Raw genomic sequence first — 26253 nt, forward strand, 5'->3', positions numbered from 1 at the left:
TTGGATTTGAAATCAAGTAAACCCAACTGTTGCTCATTTCACATGGGAAATTCAGGAAGAAAATCCTAAGTTTGGAAATAGAGCTAGAGGAGAGCAAAGGTAGCATCAAATTTGGGAACACTTTTTCCAGAGGGTCAGTACCCTGAGGTGTTTTTTTTTTATCTTCATTGGGTAGATTTTCTCACTGTTGAGACTGGATCAGAATTCCTCAGGTATTGTTCAGGTGAAGTGCTGGATTTGGAGTGTTTCTCACTGACCACTTGCTTAGAAACAGCACCTAAACTGCACCCCGAGGCTGGCACTGCCAGGATCCACACCAGGGGCTCCCTTTCACATTCCCATATTGCTCCTGGCAGCCCTGGAGTGGGAGCAGAGCCCAGATCTGTGCTCAGGAGGCAGCACTGGCACGGCAGCCCCTGCTGTGCCCCTGTGCAGCCACGGGACAGGCACAGGGGTGCCCAGGGTGGTGAGGTGAGTTACCCTCTTTGGTTCTCTCTGAGCTTTCTGTTTGCTTTTGTCTCTCTTTTTCTGTATTCCAGTAGTACAGCATTTCAAATGTCTTCACCAAAATAATGTCAGAGGATTTCTCCTTGGGTAAGTGTGCCAACAGTAACTACATCTGGGACGAGTGGAATAAATGCTGCTGATGCTCCCTCACTGGTTGTACTGAAATCATTTGTGCAGTTATTTCAGCTGCTCTTGGCTGTGGTGCTGGGCTCTGGGGTCCAGGCATGGAGGATGGAGGTGGAGGATGCCCAGATGTTCTGCCCAGCTGTTCTGCCCCATGGCCACAGGTGGAGAATGCCCAGCTGTTCTGCCCCATGGCCACAGGTGGAGAATGCCCAGCTGTTCTGCCCCACGGTGCTGTCCTTCCAGAGCCTGGGAGCACTGGGGATTTCTGGGGGTCATTGCAGGAGTGGGAGTTACACCTGGGGGCACCTGCAGCCCTGCTATGGGCCCTCCCTTTGTGCCTCTATGGGAGGGAGTCTGTGCTCAGCTCCTGTCCCAAAGGCAGCTGGGAGGGTTGGAATGGTGAGCTTTAATATTCTGCCTTATCAACCACGGCATCCAACATTCGTGTAGGGCTGCACCTCTAACAGGGCTCGGGCCACAACTATGGCTGAGTTTTATCAATGCCTCTGAATTATTCAGTGTAAAAAGGCCCCTAATTACGTTAATTGCCCAATGAGTCAGTGCATTGCAGGCACCTGGCAGCGGGAGTGACCCGGGCAGAGCCGGGCCCTGCCGGGAAGGGGATGGGAGGACGCTCCGGAGCCTTGGCCCGAGGGAAGCTTCGCTGGCTGAGGTTGGTTTCCTTTCAGCACGTCTATTTCGGAGAGCTGTTTGGATAGCAGGGCACGGATATTTTTAGAGCCATTTAGAGCGTGGTTTTGTGCGGCTCCTGTTTCCCGGGTCCATTAAGGAGCTCGCCGGGTCCCAGCGCTCCTGGGGATGCTCCTGCGGGCCGGGGGTGCAGGGATGGGGATGGAGGGATGGGGATGCAGAGATGGCATGGAGGGCAGGTGAGCAGGGGAGCAGACTGGGAGGCAGAGCTGGAGTGCAGAGTTGGGATGCAGAGATGGGATGCAGCAGGGATCGGATGCAGAGATCGGGATGCAGAGATGGGATGCAGAGATCGGGATGCAGATATGGAGGTGCAGAGATGGGGATGCAGAGATTGGGATGCAGAGATGGGGGTGCAGAGATGGGGATGCTCTCAGGAGCTGCGATCCAGGACAGAGCCCCACAACCCTCGGGGGATGCAGCTGGGAGCTCTGGGCAGTCCTGCCCACCAAATCCTGGGGATTTCTGCTCTGCTTGGCTGGTTCCAAGGAACTGGCTGAGGAAAAATCGATTTGAGGCATATGGAGATAATATTTTGAATGTGACATATGTCCCAACACAATTCTTGTTTTAGGAAGAAAAAAGATGACTTTTGAATGAAGTCTCAATAAGCAGAATATTTTCAAATGTTCAAGCCAAATCAGGCTAGAATTTGGTTATTTTTCCCCAGGGATGTAAATTCAATTTTAGATGAATTCAAAACGTTGGTTGCATACTTTTTAACCAGAAAGGCTCCTGCAGACACAGGAGGAGCCCGGCTGGGCTCTGGGCAGGTAAAGGTGTGTCACACCTGCAGAGGGGAGCGGGCAGGCTCGGGAGACATGAAACGGGAGCAAACACAGCTGCTTCAGCAGGAGCTTTTGGCAGATACATTTTTCAAATTAAATGTGAAAATACATAAGCTAACTTGGCAAAACACAACAAGCTGTGAGGATTATCAGATGGACAGGAGGAAAACTGACTTTCTCCAGGCATGATTAAAAAGTGAAATGTGAACACCAAAAGAACCAGGGACTTGGGAACATGATGAATGTGGAAATTAATGGGTTTTGGGCAATGTTTTGCCTTTTCCTGCCCGAGAAGCATCAGTATGGGGAGCTGTGAGTGTGGAAGCCTGTGCTGAATGCTAAGTCCTGGTACCCGGGGGATTGGCAGGGCTGGATGTTCCCCAGCACGAGAGGGGTCACAGGGCTGTCAGGAGGGAGTGCAGCTCTGCCTGGATGGAGGGTGACATTTAGCTGGCTCCTGCATTTGCTGGGCTTTTTGTTGCGAGCTTCTTTTGTTGGTTTTTTTTGCTTTGGCTTTTCAGTAATTTTTTAAAGTGCTAATTAGAGAATTAGGAACACTCACCTCCCACACATCAATTTGTCATGTTCTGCTTTGCCACAGTAATTCCAATAAAGGATTTTGTAATCTCCCTGCGATGCGGAATCAGTTTAACACAGACACACCTAAAGCAGAAACGTGTTATTTCATTACAAAGACACAACTGGAGACGTGCAAACACAACAAAGTGGTGCACGAGAGCTTGTTTACAAACGGGAACAGCCCGCTGCAGGTGCAGGGGAGCGGGGATTTTCTCGGGAAGGGTTAATTGTGTACCTGCAGTCTGTGGGTGGATGAGCAGAGGGGAGCGCTGTCCCCAGGCCCGGCTGTGCTGCCTCGGTGTCAGAGGTTTTCTGGCTGCTAAATCTGGACCCATTAACGTGGGAAGCAGCTCCAGAGTGAGGAGGCATCGTCCCTGGCAGTGCTCTGTGAATGGCACTGAGATCCCAGAGTGGGCTCACAGGGAGGGAGGGAGGCACAAATGTGCTGCACCATTTGCTCACTCTTCATCTTCTGTGTCAGGCTTCTAATATAATTTAATTTTGCCATTACTTTCTGAAACCTGTCATGTCTGGAACCCCACATGTTAAGGAGGCCTGTTTAATGATGATATATCCAATCTTCCTGTTTCTCCCGTTGTGATATTAATTCTTGAGAATGAAAATTAAAAAGAAGCAATGAATGTTATTTCAGTAAATTTACTGGAAGCAATTAAACTACAAACACTTTTTTTATGACTGCAGAGTGTAGCCAGTATTAGGAAACATAATTTTTTCCCTCTGCTGACTATATTTTCCCCTTCAAGCAGAAGCTGAATCTATCTATAGAAATGATGGTCTTTTTCAGAATTTTTCCCTCATCTAATTGAGTGTTGCTTTTGTACTTGTATCTTGAGCAATGTTAAATCCCATCCTCTGAGCCAGAAAATCTTCTCTAGGTGTGAAGGTCATTAATTTTAATTCAATGGAACTTTTTGACACTTGCTAGAAAATGAGGATGAGTCTCAATGAGTTTCATTAAATAAACAGAACAAATTAAAATTTGTAGTACGGCCCAGAGCAGATGAGAATCATCTCAGGGAATGGCAGCTAATGGGCAAGCATGGGCCAGCCTGGGTGGGATGGAGTGAGGGGTGCTCAGTGCAGAAACCTCTGATTTCTGTGCCTCATGGGCCCTCTTACACCTCTGTCCAAGGCTGGTTTCTGTTCCTGATGGACCCTCTCACACCTCTCTGTCCGCTGGGGGTTGGTGTCTGTGAAAATCAGAGCAGTTAAATATCCAGGATTGGATTAGCACTACAGGGGCTGCCTTCCAGTAAGGTCTGGTCTCCTTTGCCAGCCGTCCTTTCACTCCACACTGGCAGGAGCAGCTCCTCTAAGTGGTTCCTCTGTGCTTTGGCATCTCTGGTTTATTTGATTAATAATGCACTAGGCTGCATGCATCGTCTTGCCCCTGGGAATTCTTACATATCCTTCATGTGCAAAGTTCTTCCAGCCCAGTGTTTAGGAAGCAGTCTCTGCTGCTGCCCAGCGTGGGGACAGGCAGAAAACACTTGGCCAAAATGAAAAGATAAAGTCTGTAGGTCCCTTGACTGCAGCCTCTTTGGGTTTGAAAAATGTGGCTCAGTGTTTCCGGGTGAATGTTGATATTCTCTGCGAGAGAAACGAGCTGGTACAACAGCTCAATGTCATCATGGAATTTTTTAGTAATGACGTTGCTATTCCAGGAAAATAAATGGAGCCCTCAGCACCTTTGCTGTGGGTGACATGGGAGCAACATCTGTAATTCTGCACCTCCTCTGGCGTCGCTGGGAACTGCTGAAGCAGCTCCCGGCAAGAGCAGCCTTGGATCAGCAGCTTGATATTTATATCCTGGCTGGGAGCTGTGTTTGCTGCGATCGTTTGTCTCTGCAGAACAATAGCTGTAGTACATGAAAATACATTTCCTACCCTTCTCCTTCGCCCCCGGTGCTGATGGCACCTGAGCTGCCCGTCCTGCTGCCACCTCCCTTTGCCGGGCACTGCCTACTGCTGCAATTCGATTGTCTTTTTGGTTTTTGTTACAATGGAGGAAAAAATAATGGTGTGGTTTCAGCTGAGCCAAGGGCTGGCCAGTCCTTTGCAGCCTGGGCTCCCCCAGGAGGGGCAGGGGGCACGAGGGGCAGGGGCACTGCCCACCCTGGGGCAGGAGGAGAGGGTGGGAAATGCCCACAAACCAAACCCTGCCCACTGAACCCAGGGCACAGCTGGCAGGAGTCACAGCATCCCTGAGGCTGGAAAAGGCTCCAAGGTCGGGCCCAGCCTTCAAGCCCTCATCACTTTGTCAGCTCCACCAGACCCCGACCCTTGGCTTCTGTCTGGCTTCAGAGAGTCTGGATTCACTTTTTCAGTACAACTAAATTAAAAAATAATTAAATTGTAAGCTTCAGATGATAGTTTGATTATTTAAAAATAATCAAACTATCATCTGAAAATGCCAAAGCAAACTGCTTTGAGTTTGTGAAAGATTTTTACTGTTAATTTACTAAATATTTTGATCAACTTGAATTTGATTTGATTTATTGGTTCTGTTTTTTGGATTTTATTTTTTTTTTGACACAGAAAGGGATAAAAAGTTTTAGCTCAGTTGTTCGCTGAGTTCCAATTAGGCTTTAACAATTTAATGCTAGAAATCTGAAAGCATGTCCAAACATTTCACTTGCAAACAAGTAAATTTTAGAATTTATTCTCATAAAATAGTTGGTTGCCTGGAATCCAATTATGTTGGGTTAGTTTATTTTTTGTCTGGCATTTTTGTCAGGTTTTAAATGACCCACTGAGCCATTGATTTGCTGTGTGAAGTCTCTTTGTCTGACAGGAGAACAGCATTTGCTCCACAGCAGGACTCAACCGTCAATAATCAGTAATTACAGAATTTTAGAAATGCAGATTTGTTTCTCTACAACTGAAATAATTTTAACAAAAGTGTCTGAAAATACAGGAGAAAGGAAAATTTAGGAAAAAGGAAAATTCCTTCCCTGCTGGGGGCGCTGGGGCAGCCTGACCCCACCAGTGCCAGCTGCTGGGCACCAAGCAGGGCACAGGGCACAGGGTGGTTGCACTGGCACACCTGGGAAGGTTTTTCCCCCCAGAGGGTGGAATGAGATGGGCTTTAAGGTGTCCTCCAATCCATTCCCCTTAATTTTGAGTTAATTAAGTCATTAATTTCCTTTAGGTATTTGGATATGCAGGATGGAATGCAGAAACCTGGGTGCAGCCTTTCCAATATTGTTTGAAGATGGATTACAGGTTTTGGCCTCTTAAAAATGCTTCTGTAGATTTGAGCAGATTCATTCCTGGCATGACTCTATTAACTTACAAGTGTTATTATCAAGAGCACCAAAATGCCAGCAAGCTGTGGGTGACAACGAGCCAGGGACGTACAACAGAAGTGATTAAGGAGCTTGAGGAACTCAGAGGGAAAGATTAAAAGAACAAAATGTTTAAATTGGATAAACAGCAACAGCGGCTGTGATAATCAGCTGCTGGCGTGTGAGGGGTGCAAGTGCCAAGAGCATAATTTTAAAAGGGATTTAGCTACAAGTGGGATAAACTTGGGATGTGGATGAGACGTTTTCCTGTTATTATTTGAAGCTGTCAGAGAGCAGGGCCAGCTGGGAGCCCTGCAGAAGGTGGGGCAGGGTGGGGTGGGCCAGGGTTCCATCCATCCTGCAGTGCCCACAGGAATCCTGTGCAGCCAGGAGCGTTCCTGTCCCTGGAGGGTTCCCAGTGCAGCCTTGGGGCTGCAGCTCCGCACAGCACCTGTGCAGGTGAATGGGGCCTCAGTGTTACTGTTGGAGGCTTTAATGCTACTGCACAAAAATCCTGTACCAAACAGCGCTGTGGCACTCACAGGAGGGGGGGATTCACTGGAAATTGCCAAGGTGGTGTGAAATACCCATTTCTGCTGATCTGGGGTCCAGTGAGCAGCAGTGAGGAGGGCAGGGCATACCCTGGGCATGGCACTGGGGTGGCACCTTCTGCTACCGAGGGGCTGAGTTTGGGCCAGCCCGGGGCTCCTCCTCTGCTCCTGGGGAGATCGGAGTGCCAGCAGTGCCCGGAGCTGGCCCTGGCATGTGCCTGAGCCTGAGCCTGGCACGGGGTTCAGCCAGGGGGCGATGCTCCCACTCATGGCCCCGGGTGTGACCTGCAGGGTGGGCTCAGGGCAGGCAGGGTGGGCTCAGGGCCGCCGTGTCCCCCTGTCCCCAGCCCGGTGTGACATGCACGGCTCTCTCCTGCTCAGGCTGCCCGGCCCGGCAGTGAGCAGATCAACATCTCAAACGCGCACGGTAATCGGGATTCTGAGCAGGGCGAGATGAGAATGAGCTGCCTGTCTGGTGCTTCTGTGTTTATCTCCAAATGTCAGCACTGGCACTGCACGCTGTGATAGGGAGGATCTGCTGCTCCCGGTGCACAGTTAGCGAGGGGGAATGAGGGTGCGGAGGGACAGCAGGGATTGAATCCGGCTGTGGGGACAGCAGCTCCTGAAAATGCTGCCCCAGGTCCGGAGGGACAGCGGGAGGGAAAGTCCTGTCCTGCCAAACCCGGGGACAGGGCTGGACACGGGGCTGGACACAGGAGCTGGACAGAGGGCTGGACATGGACACTCCTGCACCCGAACTCGGGGCAGGGAAGGCTCCAGGGGCTGGGACACCAGCTCAGATCCTCCTCCTGGCCCTGAGCTCAAAGCTGCCCTCTGCAATATGGGCCACAGGTGCCTGCTGGAGCAGGAGGTGGGGGGTTCTGTCCCTCACCGATTTTCCTGTGGCCTTTGCCATGCCTTACATGGCAATGACAGATTTGCACAGCTTCTGGGGGAGGTTTGAGGGGTGTCAGCAGCCTCACAGGCTTCCAGGGATGTGAAATCACAATTTCACAAGGTCCCTCTGTTACTTAGGGGAGAGTTTTGGTTCAGTGTGTTTGTGCTTTCCTGTCAGGAGCTCTGTCAGGAGCAGTGCTGGATCTCTGATTGCTTAACCCAGAGCCAGGAGCTGGTGCTGGATAAAGTGCTGCAATCCCTGGGTGTGCTGGGGGCTGTGACTGTCCCCTGACAGATCCCATAGGGACCCATCCCCTTAGAGCCCCCCAGCCCCGTGGGCTCTGGGCCCTGGCTGTGCCAGCATGAGCAGCTCCAGCCCCGCTCCCCCAGGGCTTTTCACAGCATTTGCTTGCTGTTCTCACACACACAAACCTCATTGCTCTCCCTGTGGTTTTCAATCCCCACTCCCAGTGGGCTGATTTATTTTTAATGCCTGTACAAGGCTGGAACTTTCTCCCAGGCTCTGCCATCCCTGGTACCAGCCCAGTGGTGCTATTTTTACCAGGAGCTGAGAAATGCCAGCACAGCACTGAAAATTTTATCATGCCAACTGTGCAGCTGCATCTCCTCAGGTCTTTGTTGCGTCACTGAGCTCCAGCTCGGGCCCTTCCTTGCTGGCTCTGTGTTCCATTATTTACAACACACATTTTCTGACCCAAAATCAGCCTCTCTGTTCTCTCAGGTCACAAAACTGCTCTGAGCCCCTCTGGAGGGGGCAGGTGACGCTCAGATGGGAGATGTGCCCTGTCCCTGTCCTGTCCCAGTGCTGGTGGAGCCTGCAGTGAGTGGGACACTGAGGGTTCCATTCAGGAGAAAGGAAAATTTAGGAAAAAGGAAAATTCCCTGTCCTGCTGGCTGTCCCTGTCCTGCCTCCCAGCAGCTGCCCCAGAATGATCTGTTCTCTCCTTGCGCTCCCATTGCTCATGCTGTGTGTGCAGTGCTGTGATCAGCACTCCCTGGGGACTGCTCCTGCTCCTTCCACCTTCCTCTCACCTTCTGTAGTCCCAGCATTTCCATCTTGGCAGCAAAAATAGAAAGACCAAACAGAAAGCAACTTTTTCCTGTCACATCTCTCCAGCAGCCCCTGGCATGAGCTGAAGATGTAACAGGAAGGGGTTTGTGATGCTGTGGGGTGGGAGGGGAGCAGAGGGGGCTGTGTGGGGCTGCTCAAAGCTGAGGGTCCCACTGCCAATTCACAGAATGACAGAGGGCTTTGGGTTGGAAAGGGCCTCAGGCAGTGCTTGCAGTCTGAATGGAGGGGAAATACTAGGCCTTCCTCCCACAGGTGGGTTTGTAGGTAATGATGGTATCATGAAGGTACAGGTTAGAACACAGGTGCCTTTAGAGTCAGTGTGAAGCTGCTCTCCTGCCAGGGCAGCCACTTGTCATGTCTGCAAGTCCAGTCTGTTGGAAGGTTAAGGGCAGTGAAGGGGGGACTGTGCACATTTGATGTTATTCCTTCTATTATCCAACTCTTCTGGTCCTCACGCCCTGTCCCAAGGCAGAGCAGCTCCTGGGCAGCCTCCAGAGCTGCTTCCCAAGGCAGAGCTGCCCCATGGCAGCTCCCTGCCCGGCTGAGAGGGGCTCTGTGCCTCTCCTGGGGCTGGGCGCCCACCCCGGACCTTCCAGGAGTGCTGAGCTCCAGAGGCTGGGAGGGACAGGGGAGTTGTTTAATCGGGTGGTGGAATGCAAATACGATGAAGGAGCTGGTGAGGAATTGCATTCTGTGTGCGTGTGCAACCTGCAGAACGTTCCTGTCACGAGGCTGATTTATTACAGAGCTCTCCCAGAGAAGAGGAGCCACAAACAGCAGGGATGAGGGGCTGCCGGGCTCTCCTGGGGTGTATCAGACCAGGATCCATGTCCAACAACCAATTAATGTCAGGGAAAACTGCACGAGAGGGGAGCGGAGGGAAAGAGTTCCAAGAGGTTTTTTTAAGAAATAAGAGTAAAAGCAGTCTTTGCCAGGATTAAGGGGAGTAAATTAAAAGGTCAGGATTAAAAGCTGTGTTTTGGAAATGTTTATAGCAGGATTTTCTCACCCAGGGGTAAGAAAACCCCAACAAAATGAGCTCTGTGGTGTTGTCATCTCTGTGCAGCAGGAAAGGAGAGAGAACAGGAGAAACCTGAGTGCTGATCTCCTCCCCTTGCCTTCAGATACATGTTTCTGAAATTATTTGCTTCTGTACAAACCCTGGGTTTTATAGCTTTTTATTAAACAATACCTGCAAATAAGTTTCAGCTGCTTTCCTGCCTTGCCTAATCCCCGTGTTTTGGCACAGATAAATCCTGTATAATTAGCTGCGGCTCGGGCAGCCTGATGGGGATGGAATGAAAGCTCTCCCCCAGCAGCAGCGGGCCTGGGGCTGGGCTCTGGCCCCCTCAGCCTGGGTTAGTTTGGGTTTGGGGGCAGGACAGGGACAGCTGGGGCAGGGCCTGACCTGTCAAATACATTGTGAACAGATTTGTGATTGAACTCTGTGGTTATTCATCTTCTGTGTCGTATTATCTCCTTTTTCTTTTAAATAATTTGTGCTTAAATTGATATTTTATCTGTAAACTGAGTATTTAGCACAGATTTTATGGGTTTTCATTGCAAATCACAGCAGTAAGATGTCAATCATTTGCTAACATTTTTGCTATCATATTTACACATTTACAGGGACTTTGCTGGTGCAGGAAGGGCCTGGCCTCCAGTCTCAGCCCTGGGCATGGCTGAGCTGTCCCAGCACCTGCAGCTCTGCATGGGATGGGCACAGATACATGAGTGTTTGCTGCATGGGATGGGCACAGATACATGAGTGTTTGCTGCATGGGATGGGCACAGATACATGAGTGTTTGCTGCATGGGATGGACACAGATACATGAGTGTTTGCTGCATGGGATGGACACAGATACATGAGTGTTTGCTGCATGGGATGGGCACAGATATGTGAGTGTTTGCTGCATGGGATGGACACAGGCATGTGAGTGTTTGCTGCATGGGATGGGCACAGATACATGAGTGTTTGCTGCATGGGATGGGCACAGATATGTGAGTGTTTGCTGCATGGGATGGGCACAGATATGTGAGTGTTTGCTGCATGGGATGGGCACAGATACATGAGTGTTTGCTGCATGGGATGGGCACAGATATGTGAGTGTTTGCTGCATGGGATGGGCACAGATACGTGAGTGTTTGCTGCATGGGATGGGCACAGATATGTGAGTGTTTGCTGCATGGGATGGGCACAGGCATGTGAGTGTTTGCTGCATGGGATGGGCACAGGCATGTGAGTGTTTGCTGCATGGGATGGGCACAGATACATGAGTGTTTGCTGCATGGGATGGGCACAGATACATGAGTGTTTGCTGCATGGGATGGGCACAGGCATGTGAGTGTTTGCTGCATGGGATGGACACAGATACATGAGTGTTTGCTGCATGGGATGGACACAGATACATGAGTGTTTGCTGCATGGGATGGACACAGATACATGAGTGTTTGCTGCATGGGATGGGCACAGATACATGAGTGTTTGCTGCATGGGATGGGCACAGATACACGAGTGTTTGCTGCATGGGATGGCACAGATACACGAGTGTTTGCTGCATGGGATGGACACAGATACATGAGTGTTTGCTGCATGGGATGGACACAGATACATGAGTGTTTGCTGCATGGGATGGGCACAGGCATGTGAGTGTTTGCTGCATGGGATGGACACAGATATGTGAGTGTTTGCTGCATGGGATGGGCACAGATACATGAGTGTTTGCTGCATGGGATGGGCACAGATACATGAGTGTTTGCTGCATGGGATGGGCACAGATACATGAGTGTTTGTTGTATGGGATGGGCACAGATATGTGAGTGTTTGCTGCATGGGATGGGCACAGATATGTGAGTGTTTGCTGCATGGGATGGGCACAGATACATGAGTGTTTGCTGCATGGGATGGGCACAGGCATGTGAGTGTTTGTCCTGCCTGCCTGGACATCCTCCCACCTTCCCAGGGATGGGACACTGGGTACCAGCAAGCACAGGACAGAGAAATTGGTGCAAACTGCAGGGCTGTGCCCGACCCAGGCACACATCAAAGATTTCAGGCTTCAAACCAGCCTGGGCCAGGGTTCATCACTGCATTTCCACTTCAAACTAAGCAAGCTTAATGTTTCCCAAGGAAATTCTGTCTCATCTAGATATACACACATGTATGAAAGAAAAGAGGGAAGAAGGCTTGAGACTCAAATGTGTCATTTCTTGTTTGTGGAGCAGGAAGGTTCATGTTGCTCTTCACTGGGGCAGGTTTCTGTAACCCCAAACTCTGTGAGGAACATCTCCTGCCTCTCCACAGCTCCTGACTGAGTCCCCAACCACCCCTGAATTCTGCATTAATGCTGTCCATGAGCACCATGGATTTTACTTACTCTCTACCCAAGAAGGGTTAAACCATTCTGTGCCTTCCTTTCAGCTCTGATTGAGTTGAAAATGAGAAGTTCCAGAAAAAATTAATTTCCTGGTAAGGAAAGGGATTGTGTGAGTGACCCTCTGGGCTCAGGTGGTTTAATTCCCCCGTGCAGTCTCTCTGGGTGGGAGAGCTCAGCTCAAAGGAAAAAGGGAATTCTGTTATAATAAGAACATGGCAGAGCAGCTGATAACATTATCAAAGAGATGAAACTTTTGCAAATGCTGTTTAGCCCTTGCCTTCCTTCTCCCAAAGTGAAAATGAATCATGAGGGAGGACAAAGCCTGCACCCTCTGGCAGCCTTTCCTTCAGCTTTCATTTGGTTTCTCTGCCATGATGTCCATGAATTCTGCCTGCCTGAGAGCTCAGGGAATAAACTCAGCAGGACCTTGGGCAGGAGTGGAAGCCAGGTTATTTCACCTGTGTGTGGCTCTGAGGCTCAGGGGCTGGCTAATCCCTCCCTGCTCCATCCTGTCCTTTTGTGCAGCCCCTTTGTACCTGCACGCTTCCAGAGCTCTGCACAGGCACTTGTAGAAGGAGAGAGCTTGAAGGAATGATGTGGATAATTGGGTTTATTCAGCTGGAGCAGAGGAGTGAGAGGCCGGAGCTCACCTGGGGCTGCAGCTCCAATCCCTGGGACAGGGACAGGGCTGGGGCTGTGCCAGACAGGGTCAGGCTGGATTTTGGGAAAGGTTCTGATTCCCCCAAGGGTGCTGGCACTGCCCAGGCTCCCCAGGGATGGGCACAGCTGCCAGAGCCCCAGGAAGGTTTGGATACTGATCCCAGGGATGCCAGGGTGGGATTTTGGGGCTGGGTGATCCTGGGGGTCCCTCCAGCTCAGGAGATTCTGTGTAAGCCATGCTGAGTGTGGCGGTGCTACTGCATTAACAGCTGGACTCTTGATAAGTCTGGGAGGTCTTTTCCAACCTTGGTTCTCTGCTGATTGTATGGAGGAGCATGGGATTCTCTTGTGCAGCCACTGTAAGCACATGGCCTGTGTGTCCTCAGGTGTTTGCAGGATTTCAGGGGGCTCGGATGAGAATGGTACCATGTTCCTTTCCCAGTGTGCTCCCATGTGATGGCTCTGCCACGGTGTTGTCTCAGCAATCCAGGAACAGCAGCGGGGAGGAGGGGATGCTAAATCTTCAAAACCAAGCTGAACAAAAAGTGAATGCATTCCAGCAATAATTGCTTTCTGTACGCAGAGATAAGCTGCCAAAATAACAAGAGTGTCATTTGAAATGCTGCTTTTCCTCCTACGAGGAGCTCTGGGCTGATCCTCAGCTGGAGTAAGAAATGATGGAATTCCTTAGGAGCAGCAGGGCTGGGGCACTTCCATCACCCTTGGGGCACAACCCCAAATAAGAAATAATGGGATTCTTGAGGGCAGCAGGGCTGGGGCACTTCCCATCACACAGGCCTGTCCTGCTCGGGGTGTGACCAAACCTGGGGCAGGTGTCTGGAGAGCCAGAACCTGGGGGTTGGAACAAACCCTGAAAACCTCCTCTATGAGACGCAGTCGTTGTGCAGGCTCCACAGTGGGACCTGGCTGATGCTGCCAAAAAATGTGAGAGAAGGCAATGCCAGCAGGGTCTGGGTCTCTGCCCAGCCAGGAGGGAACTGGGTGGGCACAGATCATGATGGGGGCAAAGCAGGGATGCAATGAGCTGTGAGCATGCAGTGCCCCCAGGGATGCAATGAGCTGTGAGCATGCAGGGTGCAGGGATGCAATGAGCTGTGAGCATGCAGTGCCCCCAGGGATGCAGTGAGCTGTGAGTGTGCAATGAGCAGGGATGCAATGAGCTGTGAGCATGCAGGGTGCAGGGATGCAATGAGCTGTGAGTGTGCGGTACCCCTGAGAATGCAATAAACTGTGAGCATGCAGTGTGCAGGAATGCAATGAGCTGTAACTGTGCAGTGAGCAGGAATGCAGTCAGCTGTGAGTGTGCAGGGTGCAGGAACATGCAGTGTGCAGGGATGTTATAAACTGTGAGTGTGCAGTGAGCAGGGATGCAATGAGCTGTGAGCATGCAGAGTGCAGGGATGCAATGAGCTGTGAGCATGCAGTGCCCCCAGGGATGCAGTGAGCTGTGAGTGTGCAGTGAGCAGGAATGCAATGAGCTGTGTGCATGCAGAGTGTGGGGATGCAATGAGCTGTGAGCAGAGCACACCCTCCATCCTCCCTCCCAGGCACAGCTTTTCCCTTGGGAAGGGGCTCCCCTGTGGCTGAACCCAGACAAGCTCCGTGCCTGGCTTCCACGTGGTCCCTGGCACTCTGAAGAAGGGCTGGGATGTTTTGCTCATCCTTCAGCTGCTCCTGGAGCAGGCACTAAACTCCCAGGATCCTCACTAGTGCCAATTACTCCCCTGTGTTTTGAAGCACAGGAGAATGCTCCATGCCTGCGAATGGAGCATCCCTGGGCAGAGAGAGAATGAGAATGCTCATCCCTGGGCAGGCCACCCCCAGGAACAGATGTCCAGAGCTCAGGCTGGCATTGCCCAGGTTGTTAGAGACACAGAAATGCCAGTGTAATTTAAATTATTTTTAAAAATGCTCAGTGTAATGCACAGGATGGGGGCGAGTAGGGTTCTTTCCTAACACACAAATCCTCTGCATAAAAATGAGTTGGAAATACCAGCGATGTGTGGAGCAGAAATAAAAAGAACTTGTGTTTGGCTGCCCTGCTTCAATCCATCTCCCTCAGTAATTGAATGTACATTCCCAGAGGAGAGAGGAGCAGCTCACCTGCTGCAGCTCCTGCATTAATTGGCACAAATATTGAGAGCGTCTTGGGAAAGACATTGGGGTGGGGCTGGTTCTGGTCAGAATAAATGAGTGAGGAATTGCAAGTACCCTGAAAGGTCTGAAGGGCTGGAGGCTGTGCCTGGCACAGGACAGGGACAGTCAGGATTTACCTGATGCTCTTTTCTGATTTCAGTGTGTGGAACAGGGACAGTCAGGATTTACCTGGTGCTGATTTATTTCTGTGTGTGGGACAGGGACAGTCAGGATTTACCTGGTGCTGATTTATTTCTGTGTGTGGGACAGGGACAGTCAGGATTTACCTGATGCTCTTTTCTGATTTCAGTGTGTGGGACAGGGACAGTCAGGATTTACCTGGTGCTGATTTCTGTGTGTGGGACAGGGACAGTCAGGATTTACCTGGGCTGGTTTCTGTGTGTGGGACAGGGACAGTCAGGATTTACCTGATGCTCTTTTCTGATTTCAGTGTGTGGGACAGGGACAGTCAGGATTTACCTGGTGCTGATTTCTGTGTGTGGGACAGGGACAGTCAGGATTTACCTGGGCTGGTTTCTGTCTGTGGGGCCCTGCTGCCCTGGCAGGGGTGGGAAAAGGCCCAGAGGGGTTTGCAGCCTTGGGGCTGGTGCTGCTCCATCCTCTCCTCTTTCCAGCTGCACAGAGCCTGCTGAGCCCCCTGGCTTTGCCATGCAGCCTCTCAGACCCTCTGAACGTTTCCACTTGAAGCAAAGCAGAACTTCCCAGTGTTCTCACAAGGCAAAGTCTCCTCTGCTCTGTTCTTTTGATGTGGCTTTTGCTGGTGGAAATCTCTGACCTTGCTTTATAGCCAGGGGAGCCCAATGAACCCAGAAGCCGTCGGTGAATTTGTCTGGGAGGGGAACTGCATTTGAATTGGGAGCAGTGGCTCACAAGGTTATTGAGAGGAAACAGCCCCAGGCTGGGTCAGGATCAAGGCAGGCTCAGGGTGGGCACAGCAGGAATTTCCCCATGGAAAGGGGGCTCAGGCACTGGCACTGCCCGGGGAGGGTGGGAGTGCCCATCCCTGGAGGTGGCACTCGGTGCCCTGGGGACAAGGTGGGCACAGCTGGCACTGCAGGGGCTGGGAGGGCTTTTCCACCCCTGAATCCCCCGTGGCTCTGCCCTTTCTCCCAGCAGGATGCTCTGCTGTGGGTCACAGCTGGGGCTCTGGCAGTGGGAGAGCCCTGGGCAGAACCTGAGCAGGGATTTTTGGGCTGGGGCTGGAATTTCACCCCTTTGTGGGGCAGCCCTGCTCTGCCCCGGGCTCTGTGCCTGCCTGGGGGGTTTGGCACTGCCAGGGCTGCTCTGCCCTGCTCTGCTCTGCTCCCTGTAACCTATTAGTGTTCCTTATCAACATGCTGTTAATATTAATTGCTTCAGAAATTCTAACTCCAGGAGGGCAATGAAAATGCAATTACGGAGCTCGCAGATCCGGATTCCCCACCCCGGAATCTCATTTCTGTGGTGGATTGCAGCCATGGAGCTGTGATTATGGCGAGAGAATAGAAAATAAATCCCAGCCAGGATGTGCAACTACAGCTCCTGGAAGGGCTGCTGAGGAGTTTCATGGATTGCTCTGCAAAACCCTGGGGTGATTTCTGGCAGCTTTTGTTTTGCTGGGTGGTGTGAGGGTGGAACAGGAGAGCTTCAGCCACACGTGCAGTGGTGATTTCAGGAGTATTTGTGATCTTTGTATCAGGAAAACACTGACTTGAAAGTCACTGAAAATATGGTGTTTTCTTTATGCAAATATTATAATCACCTAATCCTGCAAACTGGGCTCGATTCAAAACTGGTCTAATGTGCAGAATTTTGGACGCTGCTTAATTATTAATGGCTAAAACGTTTTTTAGTTTAATTTCGTTAATGTTTATAGAATATCTGCACATAATGTGCTACAATAGAAAGAAGGTTTTTGCACTGCATAAAAAATGCAGAAAACATTTTGGTTAATTTTAAGACTTTTACAAAGCCCCAGTTTGACTCCTGGCAGCTGGGGGTCTGGAACATGATCTTTAACAACTGGGTTTATAACTTCCTCAGGGTTTAGACCTTTCTTGTAGCTGTGTTTCAGCAGTTCCTGGTGCTGTAATCGATAGAGGGGAATAAACTAAGTGCAGAGGAATGCAGCTTTGATTTTGTGATAGACTTTGCTTCTCCTGTCCCCAGAGGGTGGTTCTGCTGTGGGTGAGCAGGACAGGGATGTGCTGGGGGCGTTGGCTCCCCTGGAATGTTCTGGTTAATGGGAAGGGGTGTCAGTGAGGAGGCTCCTGTGGGGCTCAGGGAACCTCAGGGACCCCAAGGTGTCCCAGGACACCCAGGGAGGGTGAGGGCTCACGTTTAACCCAGGGGCAGCCCCAGGGGCTCATTTCACACCAGCAGCACCTTTGTATTTCTGCCTGGTGGGAAATCAAAATGATTCTGTACTGAACTGGCACAAAAACAAATCTCCAAGTATTAAAAAGTGCTTAAATCAGAGGCTGAGAGATGTTTTATTGGTTTGTTTATAGTCCAAGCCCATAAAGGAGGCTGGAGGCACACAGAGCAGAGTTCAGGCAGTGAGCTGCCTGGAGCAGCAACTGGACACAAAGACACCAATTTTGGAGAGTTTTGAATACCAGGAGGTGGAGTTTGTTACCTCTGAGGGTGAGCTCCATCTCACCCGGCCTCTCTCTGTGTGAGAGGTTTTGCTAATTATGGATGCTCACAGTAAGCTGAGGGGGCTGTCACTTATTTGCTGGTTTAAAGATGCATTTTGGAGACCCTGAGAGAAATCTGAGGGCTCTGAGTAGCTGGAGCCCCATGCTCAGTAATAGGATTTGGAAGTGATCCATCTCCTCGTGAGCAGAGTGTGCCAGTGGCTCCTTCCTCTGCTCCAGCTCCCTGCACGTGCCATCAGCATGAATAAGTGATGGCCAGCAGATTGAACATGCCTTTGATGAGCTGGGGAGAGCAGCTCTGTGTCGGTCTGAGCCCGCTCTCGTGCTTCCTGCACTGGATTAGGCGCTGTTTGCTGGGTGGCTTTGATTTCAATAATGCTCAGTCAAATATTCAGTAGACTGTTAACTGGGGAATAGCAAAAGGAGTTTAATCTTGTCAGATCAGCTCTGGAGAGAGCTCAGTATTTGTGGACTTTATGGTTCTTACATAATTGATTATAAAGTCATATTTTATACATCTGTCTTACACGGGTTCATCTCCAGTAGGATCCACTCTAGGAGGGATGGATGGATGGACAGACAGATGGATGGATGGATCCATGGATGATGGATGGATGGATAAAGGATGGATGGATCCATGGATGGATGGATGGACGGATGGATGATGGATGGAATCCATGGATGGATGGATGATGGATTGATCCATGGATGGATGGATGGATGAGCTGCCCAGGGGAGCTGCTGCATCCATGGAGGTGCCAAATGCCTCTCAGTGGTTTTGCAGTGAGATGGGACCCCTGCTTATCCTGCAGGACCTTTCTCACCCCTCCCTCTGTGCTCCAGCAGCCACATCCACCTGCTGGGTAATGCCCAGGTCAGGTCTAGTCCTTGTGCTTGACAGATCTTGGTGTGTCACAGATCTTGCAGTCTGACTTACATGGGCTGGGATTAGAGGCCAGCAGGCAGAAATTGTCTGCTCCCCATGGTTCCAGGTAGGCAAACCTGTCTCCTCGTGTCTCTCTGGATTTTAAATACCAGCAAACTGGAGAAATGTAACAAAATCCAATCAACTTAATCAGGGTCATCGAAGGCTGTGATTGGAAATCACAACCCAAATTTCCAGAAAGCAGAGGAGCCACAGCTGCTCTGAAATCCATGTCACAGTGGTTTCAGACCTTTCAAGCCAACATCCTTTCTGCTCGTGAAATGTCATTGTTGCTGAAGTGACACTCCAGTTTCCAAGGGCTGTGTTAGAGCTGGCACAGGCACTGACAGGGGAGCACAGCCCAGTGACAGCCCCGGCAGTGACACAGGGAGAGAGGGCTCCTCTCCACTGCCGCCTCCCTCAGGGGCTGCTCTGCTCCTGCCCGGAGACACCAGCTGGGCCTGGGGGCACTGGGCATGGCCTTGGCAGGGGATGGGGGCACAGGGGACAGTCTGTGCCCAGGGAGCAAACTGAGCGCACGTGTCCCTGCCTGGAACATATGGTCAGCAATGGTACCTGATTAAATCCTCAGGGAATCCTCAGTGTGAGCCAGGAGCCCCAGCATGGAAACCCCACGGACAGCAAGGCCATTGTGCATCCCCTGCTGCTTCAACGCTGCCCAGCTCAGACAGGAGGAGGAGCAGCTGCCCCTTCCCCTGCCAGTGCTGGCTCATATCTGATCCTTCACTCTGGGGTGTGTGCCCTGCTGGGTGTGTGTCCCTCCAGCCTGGGCTCTGACCCCTCATCAGTGTGGTAGAGGGGTTATTTTGTAAAACAAACCCAAAAGTGCATTTTTTTCTTGCTTTTTGTAAAAAAGCAGAGTTTAGAGTCAGGTCTGTCAGTCACCAAAGAAATATTTCTGTTGGCTTAAAGTCCTGCTGCTACTTCCATTGCATTCTTATCAGGAGGAGCTGGAGCCTCTGCAGGGAAGGCAATCTTTAATCCATCCATCCTGCCTGCCAGCCTTGATCTGAGGGGGCCACTGCCAATTTGGCTTTGTTTTCCCAGACCATGGAACCACGGGCAAATCCTGCCAAATTAAACTCGTCTGAAATGTCACCAGCATCCCAATTCCGTATATGTTCTTTTAATGGGATCTTGCTGGAGGGGTTTCCATTCACTGCATTTGCAAAGCCCCTGCCCTGATGCTTCCAGGCCAGCTGTGCCTGTTGCTGTGCCTGGGGCAGAGCAGGGGGGGTTCCATGGGAGATGTATTGAGGGGGTGTCTGTGAGCTCTCCTGGGAGGAACCTGCAGGATGTTATGGAAAACACGGACCTGGCTGGGGAGAGGCTGCAAAAACCACCCTGGTTTAGCAGGGGAGCTCAGGGCTTCGGCTGAGGTGGCTGTTCCTTGGCAGAGCCAGAGGAGAGGCAATGGGAGTGGGGCTGGAAAGGGAATGTGTGCCCTAAAGCATCCCTGAGGTGCTGTGGGTGCCCTGGAGGTGTGCAGTGCCCTGCGAGTGATCTCAGCACCATGACCCGGGATCAGGGCAGTACCTGAGCAGGAATTCCTGCTGCTGCTGATGGGGGATTGCTCTCCAGCTGCAGCAGCTCCCTCCCCATCCCTGTTTGTGTCAGAGCAGGCACGCATCCCCTCTCCCAGGCAGCACTGCATCTGCTTAATTATTCTGCTGCTGTAGGGACAGTAAAGGGATGGAGGCAGGCAGGTACCCCGTGCCTCTGGAAATCTGAGCACTAATGAGATTTTCTGCACGGGCAGCTTTGGGCCAGTTGTGTTTCTGTGCTCGGTTTCAGAAGGCACTGGCACCAGGCAGAGCCTTCTCCTGAGCTTCCACGAGAGCTGGCTGAGCAGCTGATGCTGAAAGGTTTTCAAGGAAATGCAAACGTGCAGAAACAGAGCTCTTTACCAAGGGCCTCTCCAAGCCCAGGTCAGAGCTCAGGGTGCAGATCCCCAGGGATGGAGCTGCTTTTCTCCACCAGAGCCACCCGTGAGGACCCCCCAGCTCTGGCCATCCCCCCTTTGCTTGCTCCTTCTGTTGCACAAGGACTGGGTTCTGTATTTTGGCTGAATGTTGGTGGTTTTAATCCATTTCTCTTGTTTTTTTTTGTCTTTCTGTAGGATTTTTTCCTGCTCTTCCAATAGCTCTCCATCAAATATGATTAATCTGGACTTGATTCTTTGGCTGCTTTCCCCACTCATTCCATGGTGGGATTGAAACACGTTTATTGCAGTATTAGGGTGGGAGGAACTCTTGTTATTGTTGATGCTTTACCTGTTCTTTGGAGAAAACACTTTCATCTCCAGCACCACCAGACTTTTATAAACATTAACTGTGTTAATGAGAGTGAGAAAAGAAATTGCATTTGTGCCAACAGTGGGAACAAAATGTGTAATTTCTCCATTAGTCGATCAGGTTTGCTCATGTAAACAACATGATTAAATTTGTCTGCGTGCATCGTGCTATATGAATAATAATGATCATTAAAAAGCCATGCAGGGCCCGAAGATAACGAGATTGTGCTGGGCAGAGCTCGGAGGGGTGGCAGTGCTGGGGCAAACAGAGCCAGGCTGGGTTTGGCAGTGCCAGGGCCAGCCTGGGCATTGGGGCATTGGGGCTGTGGGGCCATTGGGGCTGTGGGGCCATCAGGGCTGCATTTCCCCAGCCCAGCTCTGTGACAGGAGTTGGGGCTGGAGAAAGGGAAAAATCCTTGTTCTGCAGGGACGCTGCTCGTGTGCAGAGCAGTTTTACACGAGTGGAAGGCTTTGAAGTGGAATCCTGCTTCTTGTTCAGCACAAGGCACAGCCCAGGGGACAGGAGAGGGGACAGGACCTGTCCCTCACACACTGCACAGCCCTGGGAGGGACGTTTGCAATTCCTCCAGGAAGGAAATACCCACACGGACGTTCCCTGGTGGATTCCCTTCCTTCAGGATGTTTGTGTAAATCAAATTATTTATTTAGAAATCCAAGAACTCCATGGATGCCTGAGGGCTTGCTGTGCTGTTGAGAATTGAGATTTTGATCAGAATCCTTCTCAAACTCTGTAAGAAGACAGGGAAGGTGCCATTTGGGCTGTGGAGCTGTGCAGCTTTGGGTTTCAGTGACAATGAAGGGCTCAGCACTCCTGCACTGCCCTGGGGCACCTCCTGTTCGGGGCTGCAAACCCCAAACCCTCAGAGGCAGTGGGAGTGGGGCTGGGTGAGCACTGAACACACAGACAGCAGGGGCTGGAACTCAGTCAGTGTTTAATTGTGGCTGTCAGCAGTTACTGTGTGGGATGAGCAGTAACCCATGTCCCCTGTGGCACAGTAATTAATGTCCCCCTGTCCAGGGCACCCTCAGGGGCTGTGAGGGGTGGGCAGGGCCCCGTGGCACTGCCAGCCCTGCTGGGGCACTGCCCAAGGGCTCTGGGGCTCTCCTGGGTGTGCTCAGCTCTGGCCCTGCTGCCCAAACCCCACTTCTGCCATCTGCCACCGTGTCCTGCTTTGAGTGCCTCTCCCATGGGACAATGGCAGCAGGCAAGCAATCCCGGCCCTGCAGGGATCCAGCCCATCCCTGGGCCTGGGGCACACACAGCAGCTGTGGCTGCCCTGCATCCTGGCAGTGCCCAGGCCAGGCTGGGAGCACCTGGGACAGTGTGGGCTGTCCCTGCCATGCCAGGGTGGCACTGGGGGCATTCGGGGTCCCCCAAGCCACGCTGGGGTTCTGGGGCAGGAGGGTGAGCCCAGGCTGGGGCTGCCATTGGGGTTTGTACCCTCTGGTGCAGCTCAGCGCTCCAGAGCAGCCCCCTGTGCACCATGAACCTGTGAATTGTCTCCCCTGTACGGGGTTCATTAGGAAGATTAATGAGGTGTTATTTCCCCTCCCTCACCGTCGGGCTGCAGAGGGCCCTCAGTAATTTTCCCAGCTGTGCACAGCAGCCATTGCTCCTCCCCAGGGCTCCGGCAGCGCTGCCTTGTCATCAGTTCAGCTGCTCCATCCCAGCAAGTGCTATTTGTCAGCTTAATTAGCCCTAAAGGAAGCACTCCTTCTAAAACGAGACAACACTTTTGTTTTTCCCTGAGAAACACATCATGTTCTTAGCAGAGGCAACTTGTTTAAATGAAGGAGCTTTTCAGCTGAGTTTGGTGTCATTTTCAGGTTGTTCTCCAGCTCGTTGTGCCCTGGCCCCAGGGCAGGCACTGTCACCTGCAGGAGAGGCCAAACCCTCCCTGGGCAGGCTGGGGATTGTCCCTGAGAGCCTGGCCATTGTCCCTGGGCTCTGTCCCTGCCCAGGCTGGGCTCTGTCCCTGGGCTCTGTCCCTGGGCCCTGCCCAGGCTGGGCCCTGTCCCTGGGCCCTGTCCCTGCCCAGGCTGGGCTCTGTCCCTGGGCTCTGTCCCTGGGCCCTGTCCCTGGGCCCTGTCCCTGCCCAGGCTGGGCTCTGTCCCTGGGCTCTGTCCCTGCCCAGGCTGGGCTCTGTCCCTGGGCTCTGTCCCTGCCCAGGCTGGGCCCTGTCCCTGGGCTCTGTCCCTGGGCTCTGTCCCTGGGCTCTGTCCCTGCCCAGGCTGGGCTCTGTCCCTGGGCTCTGTCCCTGCCCAGGCTGGGCTCTGTCCCCCTGGCCAGGCCTCAGCTGCCCAGGATCCCTGCGGTGGGAAGGGACCCCAACACCAGCGAGTCCCAGCTGTGCCCCATCCCCACCCTGTCCCTGCCCAGAGCCCCCAGTGCCACCTCCAGCCCTTCCCTGGGGTGTTCCTCCCTCCATCTCGGGCATTTCTCTCTCTGGTTTATTGCAGAACAATTCAGAATTGCTCGTTTTGCTCTCCTTCCAGGGTAAAACCTCCAGAAGGAAGCCTGGGAGAAGCCACAGGAATCCTGGCTGGGTGTTGGATGTTTGCCCCTGACACGTGTGACCACAGCAATCACTGCAGCTAAAACCAGCTGGTGAGTGAGGTTTGGATAAAATTAAACCATGTGGGAGCTGTGGGAGGGGTGGAAGTTGATACCATAAATAATATAACCAGTCAATAGCCAATAGATCTGTGCCCCTATGGCTCCAGTAGACTCCCTTCTTCAGAAAGTGACGTGATCTTTTAAAAATCCCAACAAGCCCCCCAAAAACGATCCTTAAAAACCCAGTTGTACCTGAACATTCTATCTCACCCCAGCCCCCAGAGCCCCAGCCAGGCCAAGGCTGGCTCTTTATTGATAACCTGCCCCCACCAGCTCTGAGCATCCCATTGCCGCGGAGCTCTGCTTGCATTAACCAATAAATCTCCACAGAACCAGAGAGTGGGAAGTGCTGCTATTCTTGTTTTATGGATGGCAAAATGAGATGCAGAGAGGTTAATAGCAAGTCTAATTGGACAATAATTACCCACTTACCACACTGAAAATTAAGAAATAATCCTCCCATTGTCGTTACATCAGCAGAACAAGGCAGAGCAGTGCTCACGTCCTCCCCATCCCACCACTCAGCCAAGCAGCTGACATGCAAATGAAAGCACAGGGAGCACAAGAACAGATAAATAAATTGTTCTTTCCTTGTTTAACATCTATTTTGCACCACTGAGTCACTCAGGATAGAGGAAAATTATTAAATTTCCTCTGGAATCTATTAGGATATGACAAAACAAAGGCAAGCTCCATTTGTAGAACACATCTGTTGGAAAAGAAATGGAAGAAATGGGATTTAATTACTGCTATGGACTGGTTTCACTTCATTTTTCTGGGGAGGGAAAAATATAAGATAAAAATTTCTGCCTTAAAAAAGAGCAGTGCTCTGATAATTCTGTTTCTCCTTATGTTTTGTGTTTCCTCTATAAAAGACCATTATACCAATGGCCACCCCTGTATTGGTTTAATAGTCTGAATATTGGGGCTTCACTGAATCAGTTTACAAAGGGAATTTGTCTTCCAAGTCAGCACTCAGAAGCTGTTTTGATAAGCACTGAAACTCCAATTTCAGTGTTATGAATGAAAAGAAATCATAAGACACATTGGAGAAAATATTTTATTTTATTTTGGGTTAGCATTTGAATTTAAGTCTTCCTTTCCTTTCCTTTTTTTAAAGGAAAATATCAGTTTGGAAAATGGCAGTTAAAAACCCATTTGTAATGAAATGGACTGGCTTCAGATTGCCGTGGGAAGTGAGGAATTCAGCTGGAATTGTGATTTCAGGGGCTAAGGGGCCTCAGCACACACCAAAGGTGAGCCAGGCCCTGGCTGTTCATGGGAGCTCCCGGTAAATCCTTCAGTGAAGCAAACTTAGGAAATTGAAGAGAAACAGAAAAGCACTTTGCAGGTTTTTCCCAAAGTCTGTGGCAGCCAATGGAAAATCATCATCTCTATCTGGTTGTGAATTGTGCAGCACAGATGTGGCTTCAGATTAAATCCCATAAAAGCAATCGATAAATCTGCAGAAATCCAGTACCTGCAATTAAATTCTCCAGAGCTGCTCTCTAAGTACACAAATTGGGAGCTCAGAAAGGACCTCTGCCTCTTGATGCATCATTTTTTGCTGTGAATGCTCCTCCTAATGAAAAATGATGGCAAACAAAAATAGATTTTCTGTCATGGGGGTAATTGTTCTTTTTCTTAGTGCACTCCAAATATTTCTGTAAAGCATCATCTGCTCTTTAAACACATATTGTAGAACATCAATGGAAGTCAATACCCTTTGTCAATGAGTAAAATATTAAAAGTGATGAGCTGACCTGTTTCTTGTTTAGCTATTGATTGCTCCTGCTCTCCCAGGCTGGTTTGCTGAAATGTGCAGTGCTGGGGATTTGCTCCCAGGGTCGGAGCAGCTGGGCTGGGGCACTGAGCTCTGCTCTGAGGGGTTATCCCATGGCCATTCCCATGCTGATGGGGGAATTAAATTGCCTTGGGTAAAACAATCAATGAGGGGCTGAAAGGTGGGGGCTCCTACTGATTTTATTTACACTGCTGTTGCTCTGAGTGGGGAAATGGTGCTTTGGGTGTATGGATTTTAATTAAGGCTGTGAACGACCTCTCAGAGATACAACTAAGATTGGAGGGAAAAATTAATTTTTGTGAGTCTGAGCTGCCTGTTTCAGTAATTGTGAGGATTAAAAATGGAGCTGGGGACTGAAGATCCAGATTAAATAAACAGCAGAGTATTTTCAGTTCTATTCAGTGCTGCTGGAGGTGAGCTGGGTGAGTGGCTGGCCAGCAGGGGAATGGAGGGAAGCAATTGTGGCACCTTTGGTCACGGTCCTGAGGCCTGACCTGTGCAATTCACCCTCAAAGGGATTGATGTGGCGTGGAAATGTCCCTGGGCAGGTGTGCTCCGGGAGCCCCTGTGCTCACCAGAGTGTTAGCAGCCATTCTCTTTTTTGGTTTATTTTACCAAAATCTTTATGCTTTTATATACTGGGATTGTTTTTATACCTCACAAAAATTAGAGATATTTTTAGTGGATTTTCATTCTTATTTGGGTCAATTCTTTCAGTGGCGAAGGCCAGGATGTGATTTTGGATTAACCCTTTTCCTGCCAGCACAGACGGTGCCCCGGTCACAGCAGCTGCCACCCCTTGTCTTGGCCAGCCTGGACCTGCTCCAGGAGTGTGGACACCAGCTCAGGCAGACTCTGCTGCCAGGCACTCCAGAAATATTCCATGGGCAGAAAGGAAAAGGACAAGGTCGCTGTTTGGGGGTTTGGGCTCCCTCCCATCTGCTGTCAAGGTAAAGTCTCTCCTAATGCTGCAGAAACTTTCAAATCCCCAGCAGAAGCTGTGTGTGAAGAGGGGGAGTTATTGGCAGTTTAGCAGTGATGGAGCAGGAGAGAGAGTAAATGTTAAATGCACTTTACTATACAACAAATTTTCAGTTTATGGCATCCCAATACATCAAGAAATGCTGCTCGCTTCTGGCCAGGAAAATGCCATTCAT

General features: G+C 50.9%; 1 long non-coding RNA gene across 1 annotated transcript; it reads left to right on the forward strand.

Annotated features, from left to right (window-relative positions):
• Nucleotides 1-1180: 1180 nt before the first annotated feature.
• LOC135453507 (uncharacterized) lies at nt 1181-25053 on the forward strand. The gene is made up of 3 exons (XR_010441881.1): nt 1181-1306; nt 23172-23283; nt 24413-25053. It is a non-coding gene; the product is annotated as an uncharacterized LOC135453507 (long non-coding RNA).
• The last annotated feature ends 1200 nt before the right edge of the window (nt 25054-26253 follow it).

The sequence above is a fragment of the Zonotrichia leucophrys genome, chromosome 13 (genome assembly GCF_028769735.1).
Source record: "Zonotrichia leucophrys gambelii isolate GWCS_2022_RI chromosome 13, RI_Zleu_2.0, whole genome shotgun sequence".
Taxonomy (NCBI): Eukaryota; Metazoa; Chordata; class Aves; order Passeriformes; family Passerellidae; genus Zonotrichia; species Zonotrichia leucophrys.